Raw genomic sequence first — 12,409 nt, forward strand, 5'->3', positions numbered from 1 at the left:
CCACTGCACGAGCTAAAATGGCGTCTTCCTTTCCAACCTTGAGCATTATTTCACCCTCCTCGAGCTGCTGAGAGGAACTAATTCCATGTAAAGAAGAACAAACATGATTAGTGGCTCATGAATCAAGTATCCAGGCATTATGGTCATTTTTCACTAAACAAGTTTCTAGAACTAGTAAATCATATTTACCTTCCTTCTCTTTTTTTTTTTTCTCAACAAGGTACTTGGGGCAATTGTGTTTTCAGTGACCATCCACATTGTAGTGGAAGCATTTGCCCTTGTCAGACTTAGCCTTGCCCTTGCCCTTCCCAGCAGCGAGAGCCTTCCCTTCCCTCATTTATTTTTCTGAATCTTTTTAGAACCAGAGGATGAAAGAACAAACTTAGTTCCAGAGGATGAATCTTGTGGAATTTTCTGGAATGGGCAACATTTGCCTCTTATTCTACTGGTCTCTTACCTTTCATAAAGGACTCATAAGTTTTTAACTCATTAAGAAGGATAGTTAGAGTGTACTGTATTTTGTTCATAACCGCATTGTTGTGGAATTGAAGAAAACTCTTCAGAAGATATTCGAAAAATAAAGGACACCTGACTCTGCTCATCGATGACCGCTCCTTTCATTTCGGCAACATTGAACTAGACCATCAGGTCGTGAACATGTTCTCTCACTGACTGGTCTTCCTTCATGTGTGCATTATAAATGTACTTGAGGGCCTCATGTCAAATCTAAATGGATGGTTGTCTAAACATCTTCTGAAGGGACTCCATGATCTGACGTGCAGACATTATGGCCTCATGCTTCTTAGTAAGAATGTCAAATAGACCTGCCAAGATGTAGACTCGAGCCTTATCATTGGCCTTCATCCAACGGTCATATGCATCCTTCAACGCTTGAGATGCATTGCGAGCAGGGACTAGATGACATTCCTCTGCCAAGACGAACCGCAGATCATAAATAACTAGAATCATATTCAGGTTAGATTTCCACGTCACATAGTTTTCACCGATTAATTTTTCGTTTTTAAGAAAGGAAATGATTGTGGAAGACATGCTGAAACAAATAACAATCAAATGACCTATTAGTTATATTTGTCTTAACCCATTACATAATTATCTAATCAATTTAGCAAAAACACATGTAACCATAGAACCCTAATTAAACTATTGATAGTTTTTGCAACAATACTTTAGAGGTTTAGAGCAACAGCCATCGAAGAGTGATCAACTACTTCTCCCATGAATTGAGACAACTCAGCCAATCACTAATACAGAATAACTCTTATTCCATAGTTTTTAGCTATCATTACTTTTATCGAGGATTCCTTAACTAGCTTAATTCGTCCTGTAAGTGTAACCTCATTTTTGGATCCCAAAGGTACGCTTCAACAGGCTACTAAAAGGAAAGATAATTGTTGAAGATTAACCTAAGAAACCATGTCCACAACTGGAGTTTGCGTTATTTTGACTCCTATGGTCAAGCCCTTCGAAGGATGGTCGTTCCATAGGAATCTCACGGTGCAACCTAATGGAGGATATCGTAGGATACATTGATACGCGTCCCTCTCCCACTTATTATGACCACTTTCTTTATTCACCTTGTTATTAACCCACGCAATATTTTCCGAAGGGAGGTCGCACTCAGGGCAACATGAAGTCGAGCATAGATCTCATGGTGTGAACTCTTAGAGATGTGAAAGCTAAAGCTTGATATATCACATATATCAATTTTCTCTCACTAAAGTAGTATAATATTTTTAGGGTTTTATTATACTTAGTTTAAAAAACTGGCTAATGAATTTATCTAAGTCATTTTAATTTGTTCGATATAACATCTATATTGAATGATTTATCAATACTCGATTTCATTTATTAAATTATTTAATAAAATCAATCAGTTATTGCATACTTATAAAATATTTTCCTAATTCACCTTCGAGGTCAGTTTCTAGGTGGAGGTGTTCCATTTTCGTCAGTTTAAATATCCCCGCCTAGACAGAACGTTCCTTAGACAAAGGTCCCTTATGGAAAATTATTTTATAAATTTAATCTTTTGATTAAATTCATTTTAATCCAATTAAAACAAATTAAAAAGAATCTATTTCTAATCTCATTAGAAATAACTCCAACATAATTCTAGGTTATCAATTTTAAACAATTTAAAAATTAATTTGGACATATGCTTGCATGCAACTCTTAATTATAAATTTTAAACTATCTCATTAAAACTATACCTGAAAATCATGCATTTACATACATCATTCCACTATGTATTATAACAATTTTAATATAGCATGATGCATGAACATACTTAGCGTAATCATACATCATTATAACATAACACTTATATTATGATGCATGAGCATGCTAATTTAATCATGCACCATAAAATATAATCCTTATATTGAATTATGATACATGTACATGTTTATCCTAATGTGGGTATTTTGAATCTATATGACATATAATATGTAATATGAATTCAAATATTAATCTAAACATATATCCAATGTATAATTAAATTAATTTAACAAGCAAAAATTGGACTAATTTTGACACCCTAATGAAAAAATAATTAATTAAATTAATATAACTATTATATCAATTTAATTAATTAATATTAATTAAATACAAAAGCAAAATTAGGTCAAATGCTTCAACAGCTACATCACTCCTCACGTGCATACCACCACAGTTTTGTGGAGTACCACCTCGCCTTTCATTGTTGCAACGCTACGATAGCAGCGTCGCAACGCTGAAGGCAGAATGCCTCTGTTTTGCGTGTTTTCATCTCCGAACTTGCCCCGAACACCTCTGTTTCTTTTGATTTCTTCAGCAATAGTTGCTCTATCGATCTACATGGACTTAAAGACTCGAAGCAAGAATGAAATTGCCCAAAAAATACAACAGACTCTTACATTTTAATCATATTGAAAGTAATTTAAGTGCCAAAATCGAAACATCCAATCTTGCAAATCTTTGTGCAAAATGCAGATTTAATAACCCACCTTTAAACTGATTTTTGTTTCAAAAAATACGAAGAACGAAGATGCAAGAAATTGGGCTCTAATACTAATTGATGGGATTCGAATCCCGAGCAGACACGTGTGAATGCCTTGCATCCTGCAAATCGATTTTTATATAAACAAAATCAATGTACTAAAATAGAATATGTGTATAATAAACATGTGAAATAGCATGCTTTAGAGAAAGGAAAGAACCATTCTCATCTTTGTAGGTCCCAAGCTTCTAGAACGATCCTCTCGATATTCTTACGAATGACTCCTCCAACGATCTTGAACACGAACGTCTCCTCGAACAATCTTCAACACAACCACGAGAATAACCTTGTTATTCTCAAAGATTCCAATAGAAGAATAGGTGATATCCAACTATTGAAAGAAGGTGAGGAGGAAAAAACTTTGCAAGAGTAGATAGGATTTCTTTTTGTGACTCAAGGAAAAATTTGCACAATGAATACTTGCACCAAAAGAGCCATAAGGAAGACTTTATATAGAGAAGGGTCAATACCCTTCTCTAAGTCTTTTTTTAATTTTCCCTTGTGCACAATTAATAAATAACATTTATTTAATTAATTAGCACATTAATTAAATAACTATTTATATATTAAATCCAGTTTAGCGTATATATATATTTAATTATCATAAACATCATATCATATGTCTATATGCAACACTTCTCTATTTATTAATTAATTCTTTGTGAATCTAATTCACTTGAATTAATTATTTGAATCTCATTAAATGTTTCGTTCCAACTTAATTTGAATTATAGATCACATTCACAATCAATTACATAGTAATCATATTAATATACAATTTCCTCAAATTGATTTGAACAATTCAAATCATTCCTCTTTAATATCCTTTAGCGAGTTAACAAGGGGACCTGGTAGACCTGTAGATTAAAAGCTCCAACGATATGAGATTAATTGATTAAACTCATTAACCAAGTTAATCAATATTCGTTAACTATGGGTGTACTCTACTAAAGATCCACAGTTGCATTCTTCTCACTACATATATATTTTATGTGTCCATGGGTATAGACCAACAACAACAAGTTAGTCCTTCATGAGTGTTCGTAACTTCAACTGGGTCAAATTACCGTTTTACCCTTGGGTTACCTCTGACTCTTTAAGTATCAGTGCTTCTCTAATGAACAATATGTTTATAGTCCAACAAATAAACAGAAACCTCTCTCGGGCCAATGAGAGAGTAGAACCCTTTATTCAAGTTCCAAAGACACCATTGAAGAGAAGACTCAGCTACTTACCCTGAAGACGGGAAGGAGTGAATTCCATCTTATATTATTATGTTCCTAGCTCCCCACTCGGTCTTGTCCCCAAAATGGTAGACTTATTATGTTGGCGAACTAACCACTCTCAGCCATACAAATCAAAGGACAATTCTATTGGATCGGTACCAGCACGCAGCGAAAGACACCAGGATCCATAAGCACTCTAATTGATTAATTTTGGCAGAAAAGAAAATATGCTTAAACAGAGTTTAATGGGTTTCGAGAACATACCTTTGAAGAACCGTTGAAATCTTGATTTTCAGCTGCAAATTCCTCTAAATTTTTGTGTAGACCACCACAAGATCTTCCTTACTATCCTCTTGATACTCTAGATTGAGTTGTGGGACTCAAAATAAGCTGGAATCAAATGGAATTTGGAGAAAGCTCACTGCAATAACCCATTGAAGAACACATTCTTCTTCAAGAATTTTCAGCTAAAATTTTATCGGTTGTTCAACCTCATTTTCACTCCAATCTCTTCAATATATTGTAGACTATCATGTAAAGAGATTTACTGCATGGGATGCAACTTATGCTTGGAGTTATTGAAGCTTGAAGGTGGTGGGTTCCTGGTGAGCAAGTTGAAGATGAAGATGAAAAACTATTTTTCATTTTTTTGGTGCAATTTTCTATTTCCAAAATCTATTTTTATTTTAAAATCATATTTTATTTCTAAAATCAAAATTTATTAATTTTACAAATTAATTTCATAAATTAATTTTCTAACAAAATTAATAAATAATTATTTAAACAATTTAAATAATTCTAATTAATTTAATATCCCATATTAAATTAATTTTTACACAAATTCATATTCATATATTTAAATCATATTTAAATATATTTTCTCCAATTCTGTTTGATTCTAATTTGAACGTTTCAAATTAACTTATCACACTACTCTAGAGCTAAACCATTTTCGAGCTAGTAGGGGAACCTCGTGGACCTACAGGTCATGGGCTCCAACTATCCAAGATTAATCGACTAAACTCATTAGACCGATCTAACCCTCATTTGTTAACTAATGGGTCACTCCACTAAAGCCCATAGTTGAACTCCCCTCACTGTAGAAATATTATGTCCAATCGATATAACCATGATTAGTAAGTTAACCCTTCACAGGTTGTTCGTAATAACGGTTGGGTCAAATCTTTGTTTTACCCCCGAAATTACCTATTGTTTCTTAAGTCCATACTGATCCCCTAATGAACAGTTTTGTGATCCAATCAACAAACCTGAGTCCCTCTCATGCCAAATGAGAGGGCGGGATCCTTTGTTCAAGACCCAGAATCAACACTTAAGGGAACAACCTCTATACTATCCCTAAAGCGGGTAAGAGTGAATTCCCTCTTGCACCCTATGTCCCCAGCTATCTATCCAGTCTTACCCCTAAAATGGGAGTCTTATTGAGTCGGTGTTGTTAAGCCAACCCTCACCTATGCAAATCTAAGGGAAATCCGAATAAACAGGAGTTCATAGTTAACTCAGGATGAAGGTCAAGCTACCTAGGTCATCGCTTTGAAATAGTCAGTCTTAAACAGTAAATAGTGTTATAAAGTAAGAGTGACTCATTTTGTGGTCCGATCTTGTACAAACCCTTTTGCACAAGGACACCCCCACTTCTCATGTCCAACATGAACGAATTAGGATCACTTCGTTTGTAGCATTTTACAACTCCTTGTAACAACTACAAAGCAGGCCGTATCCAATAGTGTTACCAGAATAAGATATCCAACCTTATCCATATACTAAAGATCATTTTGACTATTTACTCGAACCTAATCTACCTTTATGTCTCCACATAAGTTCAAGTACTCATCCAATAGTCAAGGGACTTTTTAGGTTTATTGTATTTCTTATACGCAATTAGATCTATTCAATAACACCTTTATTGAATTTTTCAGAATAAGTTCCATTGTTTACATACCACGAGTTTTAGGACATAAAATCCAACAAATCCCTTGTGAATAGGAGTTCATAAAATACTCAGGATTAAGACTAACTTGCTCAAGTCATCCTAGGGAAATAGAAACCTAACTAATCAATGGGGTTACATTTAGTGGTTACTATTTCGCGGTTTGGTCTTATGCAAACTCATTGCATAGGATACGCCCACTCGCCTATCATCTACACGAATGAAATTATTAAGGATCAATGCATCATTGATTGGTTATATCCAATAGACACAAAAATATATCTACAATGGAAGGCTCTCAACTTCTCATTGGTAAGAGAGAGGTCTAGTTATAATAGGACTATGACTAATTTTTCATTAGTAGGGTCAGTGGTATTTAAGGAGTTAGATGTAACTACAAGGGTACTAATAATTTTGATCCAACTGTACTTACGAGTAATTTGTGAAGGGTCAGTGCACCGTTGATTGGTTATATCTAATGGACACAGAAATATATCTACAGTGCGAAGAGTGCAGCTGTCGGTCTTTAGTAGAGTGATCGATAGTTAATGAATGTTGATTAATTTAATTAAAGAGTTTAATTAATTAATATCGTATTATTAGAGCGTCTAATCTGTAGGTCCATTAATCTGCTTGCTAGCGCAATAAGGAATTAATATGAATCAATTAATTTTGGATTAATTTGAGTTGTTCAAATTAATTAAAGGGAATTAACTGTATGATACAATTAATATAATGTATGTGGTACATTATAATATAAAGTTTAATGAGATAAATAAATATTTGAATATGATTCAAATATTAATTATATAAATATGATTCATATAAAAACTTAGGTTAAAATTAACATGAATGTGATTCATATTAAAACCATAGATTATATGAGAGAATATAAACTATAGGTTATATATTATATATGATATAAAATATAGTTTTTTTTATTATATTAATTATAATATAATAAAAGTTGAAAATAAATCCTTATGAGTTATTTCCTATTGTTGAGAGGGAATTATCAAATAACTTGCTCATCTCTCATATATGTTTTTTACACAGAGGAATGGGTTGTTGGTGTTGGGATTAGTGTCCTAAATCTCTTTTATATTCTCGTAATTTGTAAACTTTGTATGAAAAATTGTTATTATTAAAATAATTGTTATTTTATGAGTGTACACTCGATCCAATAAACAAAGATCTTATGTTATTTTATGTAATTTAAACATGTATATAGAGACATACAGGTGGATCATGTTTAAATGATAACTTAAATGGTATATAGTAGATGAATATGTCTGGGTACCTTATCCTGGTGACACTACGAATACGACCCGCTTTGTAGTTGTTACAAAGTATTGTAAAATACTACAAATGACCTAATTCTGATCATTCATATGGAGATATGTGAGTGGGGGTATCCTATACAAAGAGTTTGTATAAGACTGGACCACGAAATGAATAGTCTAATAATATAACACCATTAATAATATAGACTTATATTTCACCAAGATGACTATAGGTGACATGACCTGAATCCTGAATGAGTTGTGAACTTCTGTCTATAAAGGTGGTCCTTTGATTTGCATGGGTGAGAATAACCAGTTCGTCGACTCAATATGCCTACCGTTTTGAGAATTCGTCTTATTGGGAAGCTGGGAACACAGCTACACAAGACGAAATTCACTCCTTCCCTGACGTCAAGGTAAGTAGATAAATTGCTCCCTTAAGGGCTGATTCTGGTACTTGAACAACGTGGCGTCATACCCTCTCTTAGCCCAAGAAGGGTTTGGTCATAGTTGGACTACGACTTATTGTTTATTAGAGGGATCAGTGGTACTTAAGGAGTTAGATGTAACTACAGGGGCAAAACGATGATTTTGGCCCAGTTGTACTTACGAGCAATTTATGAAGGATCATTGCACTGTTGACTGGTTATATCCAATGGACACAGAAATATATTTGTAGTGCGAAAAGTGCAGTTGTCGGTCTTTAATGGAGTGACTGATAGTTAATAGAAGTTGGGTAATTTAATTAAAGGAGTTTAATTAATTATCTAAGTATCATTGGAGTTTCAATTTATAGGTCCATAATGTCCCATCTGTAGCTCAACTAGGATTATTGAGAATTAATTTTAGATTAATTTGAATTGTTCAAATTAATTGAAGGAATTAATTATATATGATATAATTGATTTAAAATAATTATATGTGATATAACTAATATGATGTATTTGATATATTATAATATAAAGTTTATTTTGGAAAGAATTAAATATTTGAATATGATTTAAATACCAATTATATAGATGAGATTCATATAACTAATTTTCAATATGAATTTGATTTATATTAAATGTCATAAATGATTGAGAGAATTCAAATTATAAGTTATATTGTATTTAACACAATATAAAAACCATAGGTTATATGTTATATTAGATATAACATATAGTATAATATATATTATATACTAAAGTGGCTATTATATAATTATATATTTTTAACTTAATTAACTCCCTCCCCTGGTTTTCTCTCTAATCATGTACATGGGAATGAAAGGTTATAGGAGATCTTCTTCTTCCTCTTACTTCTAACACAGAGAAGGTCTGCTGGTTACTCTCTAGTCTTGATCTCCCAGTAATCTCTCTCACAAACACAGAAAAAATCCCCTCCCTCTCCCTTTCCCAAACATTAATAGAGAAGTCAATAACTCTCTATTTAATTCTCACCCCAAAGGAGAATACAAGAGATACATTTGTGGTGGTGTCCATGTTGAGGTTTGTTTCTGTACGAAGTGTTCATGACCGAAAGGAGGAGGTCCGTGAGGATTCGATTCTTCAAGGGTAAGTGTGACTATCCCTAATTTCCTTCACTATTTATTTATAAAGCATGTCGTGAAACCTCTGTGATATGCATAATTTAGTTCATTGTATTTAAATTCTTTGTGAAATTAAAATTGGGATGCGAACCACACTTCCGCATTGGACCTCACAGTCCTTTAATTGGTTCTTTAACGAGAAACTTTTTGAAGAAGAAATGTTATTCTTCTCATCCTCTTCCTTCTGTCATCATTTCCTCAAAAGAACTCCCTCAATTCCCTTCACCCAAAATCAAAGGCAAACCCACCACTTTGTTGTGATGCTCACCTTGAGAATAGCAAGGTAGCTTTTGTGGTAGTGTCTAAGGAGCACTATATTATTGTGTTCGTGGGGAATTGTTCATGGCGAATAAGTTTTTTGGTTGTTCGTGATCTTACCGAAGAGGAAAACGAGAAGAAAAGTTCTTCGAGGGTAAGTTCATCTTATTTCACTTTCCTCTTTGTATATTTCATAGAAAACATGCTTAAGGTTGAATGTTGTTTATCCTCTTAGTTCACTGTATTTCTCTATTTTAACAAGTTCCAAAACGAATTCATTCACACAAGCGATCGTTCACTTCCGCTGCGGGACTTCGATTTCCTTCATAAACAACATAAACCCTCCTTGAATCAAACAACACCAAAAACCTAGAGATAATAAAAGGTCTTCTTATATGGAATTTGGGCTTAAAATAGAATATAAGAAAAGTGAATTAAATGAATAAATATTCTAGCAAAGCTAAAGGAGCAAATATAAAAACAAAAAAGCTACCAAAATCAACAAAAACGTACAACTATATATATATATATTCAACCTCTATTTTATACAGTAAAATCTTATACACTTTAATAGCAATAATAGATAGTATGGTAGAAGGATTCATATATTTCTTTCTACCATATCATCGGATCTCATAAAATACTTCTCTCATAGAATACTAATAATTCTAGTATGCCAATTTCATTTGAGATGCGAAATTTTAATGCTTTTCATTTTTTTTTATTTTCAATCATTGATAAGAACTAAAAGGTTAATTTAAATTAATCACTTTGACGAGCTGTTTTTACGTATATTATAAGTAAAAAGACGATAGGAACTAGAATGAACAATACAGTAGTAATAAATGCAAGAGTTCCATAGTCTATATATATATATAATCTGTAGGTCCATAAGATCCTCTGCTAGCTCACCACAAACCAATGAGGATCAAATATGTTGAAAGAAAATTTGAAATGTTCAAATTCATGAGGGAAAATATTAATTGTATTGGTACAATTAATTACATTATTTATTTTAAAGTTTATTTGATTGAGATTCAAATTATAACTTTATAATATGGAGAATTAATTTATTTGAATATGATTCAAATAATTAATTATTTATTTGGATAGGATTCATATAATAAATAAATTATTTAATTTGAATAAAATTCAAATTAAATAGATATTGGGGGAATTAATTTATTTGAATATGATTCAAATAATTAATTATTTAATTTCTATTAAAGGGAATCTGCAGAAAAATATTTAAATATGATTTAAATATTTTGACCTCTCCTACAAGTTCAAAGTGATGGGAAAAAAACATTCACTTTGCTTTATGAAAGGAAGAGAAGATTCTCGATAGGTTAGTAGTCGCTATAGATGACGTTAACTAATACACTCGACCATGAGGAGAGGAGCAGTGTGGAGGAAGATACTAAGGGTAGAGATTTTAATGGAAAGATGTTTTTTTATTATAAATTATTGAATATTTAATTTAAAATGTCTACAGGGGTTCTCCTAATAGGATTAGGAGTGGCCCGGTAAAGATTTATAATTAAGGCCTTAGGGAGCCCTCATGGAGCTAACTTCTACACTTCTACTCTCTACAATATAATCTCTATAGTCATTCTGTAGAGTATTCTTTCACAAAAAAGTTCTCCTAATTTTAGAGAAGTGTTCTCCAAAAAATTCTTATTCCTTATTTCTTCTCATCTTTTAAAGAGCAGTTCTCACAAACAGAATCCTTACTAAAGTCATAGCAAGGAAGATCTTGTGAAAAAGGAAGATTTCAAGGAGAAGACTACCAGTTCGAGGAGAAGATTTTGCAGCAATTGAGGATCAATATATTGCTTAACATTTTCTTGATTATTTGTATTTTTAATTCGTTCAAGAAATCAAAAAAACGTGATCACACGCTTCTACTAAGATTCATATTCTTTAATTTGATATATCAGAGTGACTAATTGCTCTTAGTCTTTTTGGAAATCTACTCGTGAAGCTTATTTTCATACTTATTTTGCCTTTATAGGTATCTGCGTGGGAGGTGTGTATCTATTGTTGCCCCTTAAATTTTGTCTTTTGTTTGTTGCTCTTAGTGATATGTGGAAGATGATTTTGTACTTGTTTTGTTCCACTTTCTTTAAAGACTAATTTATTTAACTTTGCTTTCTGTATTAAGTTTTTCAATACAAATATACTTTATTATATGATTTTCAAGATTAGTGGTTGAGAAAATTTCATTCACAGTGCAAATATGGTATGTTATTCAATTCTTACTCTCTCTCTATAGTTCGAGATTGATCTAGAATATTTGAATTAAGGTTTAAGACTGTTTGGTTAGTTTTTGGTGCTCAAGCTTCACATAGATCAATTCAAACTCTTTCTAAATGTTGAACATAGTTTATAACTTTTGGAAACTCTTTGTTATAGTTTAGAACTGACTCATAGTGTTGAATTAAGGATTATTAGGTCTTGCATGAATTCAATGAAGTGGTGAAACTACAAAACAAGATTGACGTTTGATTATTGGCAGAACTTGTTGTAAATGTAGTTACTCGTGGCAATACCTTGTTGTATTTAGTTTCTTTGTAAACATTTAACTAAATTTGGTTATTAGTTTGATTGTATTGTTCCTTTGGAGTTTCATTGTAAAAAATAAAAACTTTATTCTTATATCTGAAAGTTTTGTGTTATGTTAATTGTATCGATTTTGTGTTAAAAATAGGATTTATTGATGATGGAAATCATTTGCCTAATGAGAAGGTTCAAAAGATAACAACTACAAGTGTCATTATTATGAAATTTAGTGACAATAAAAAATGTTTCGTGATAGAACCTTTGTTGACATGAAATATTTGTCATGGTTCAAATATTCTTGACAATAAAATGTGATGGTTCATATATTCTTGACAAGAAAAAAAATGTCACTATATATTATTTTTTGTCATTTTATAACTGTCGTCAATAACTATAATACTATAACAATTAGCCAATTTTTAGTCAATTGATGACAAAGATAACATGTCATACTAAACTTGACAACAACAATTTATCATTGTT

This window comes from Benincasa hispida, chromosome 12 (genome assembly GCF_027475165.1).
Source record: "Benincasa hispida cultivar pf3 chromosome 12, pf3_genome.v1.1, whole genome shotgun sequence".
Taxonomy (NCBI): domain Eukaryota; kingdom Viridiplantae; phylum Streptophyta; class Magnoliopsida; order Cucurbitales; family Cucurbitaceae; genus Benincasa; species Benincasa hispida.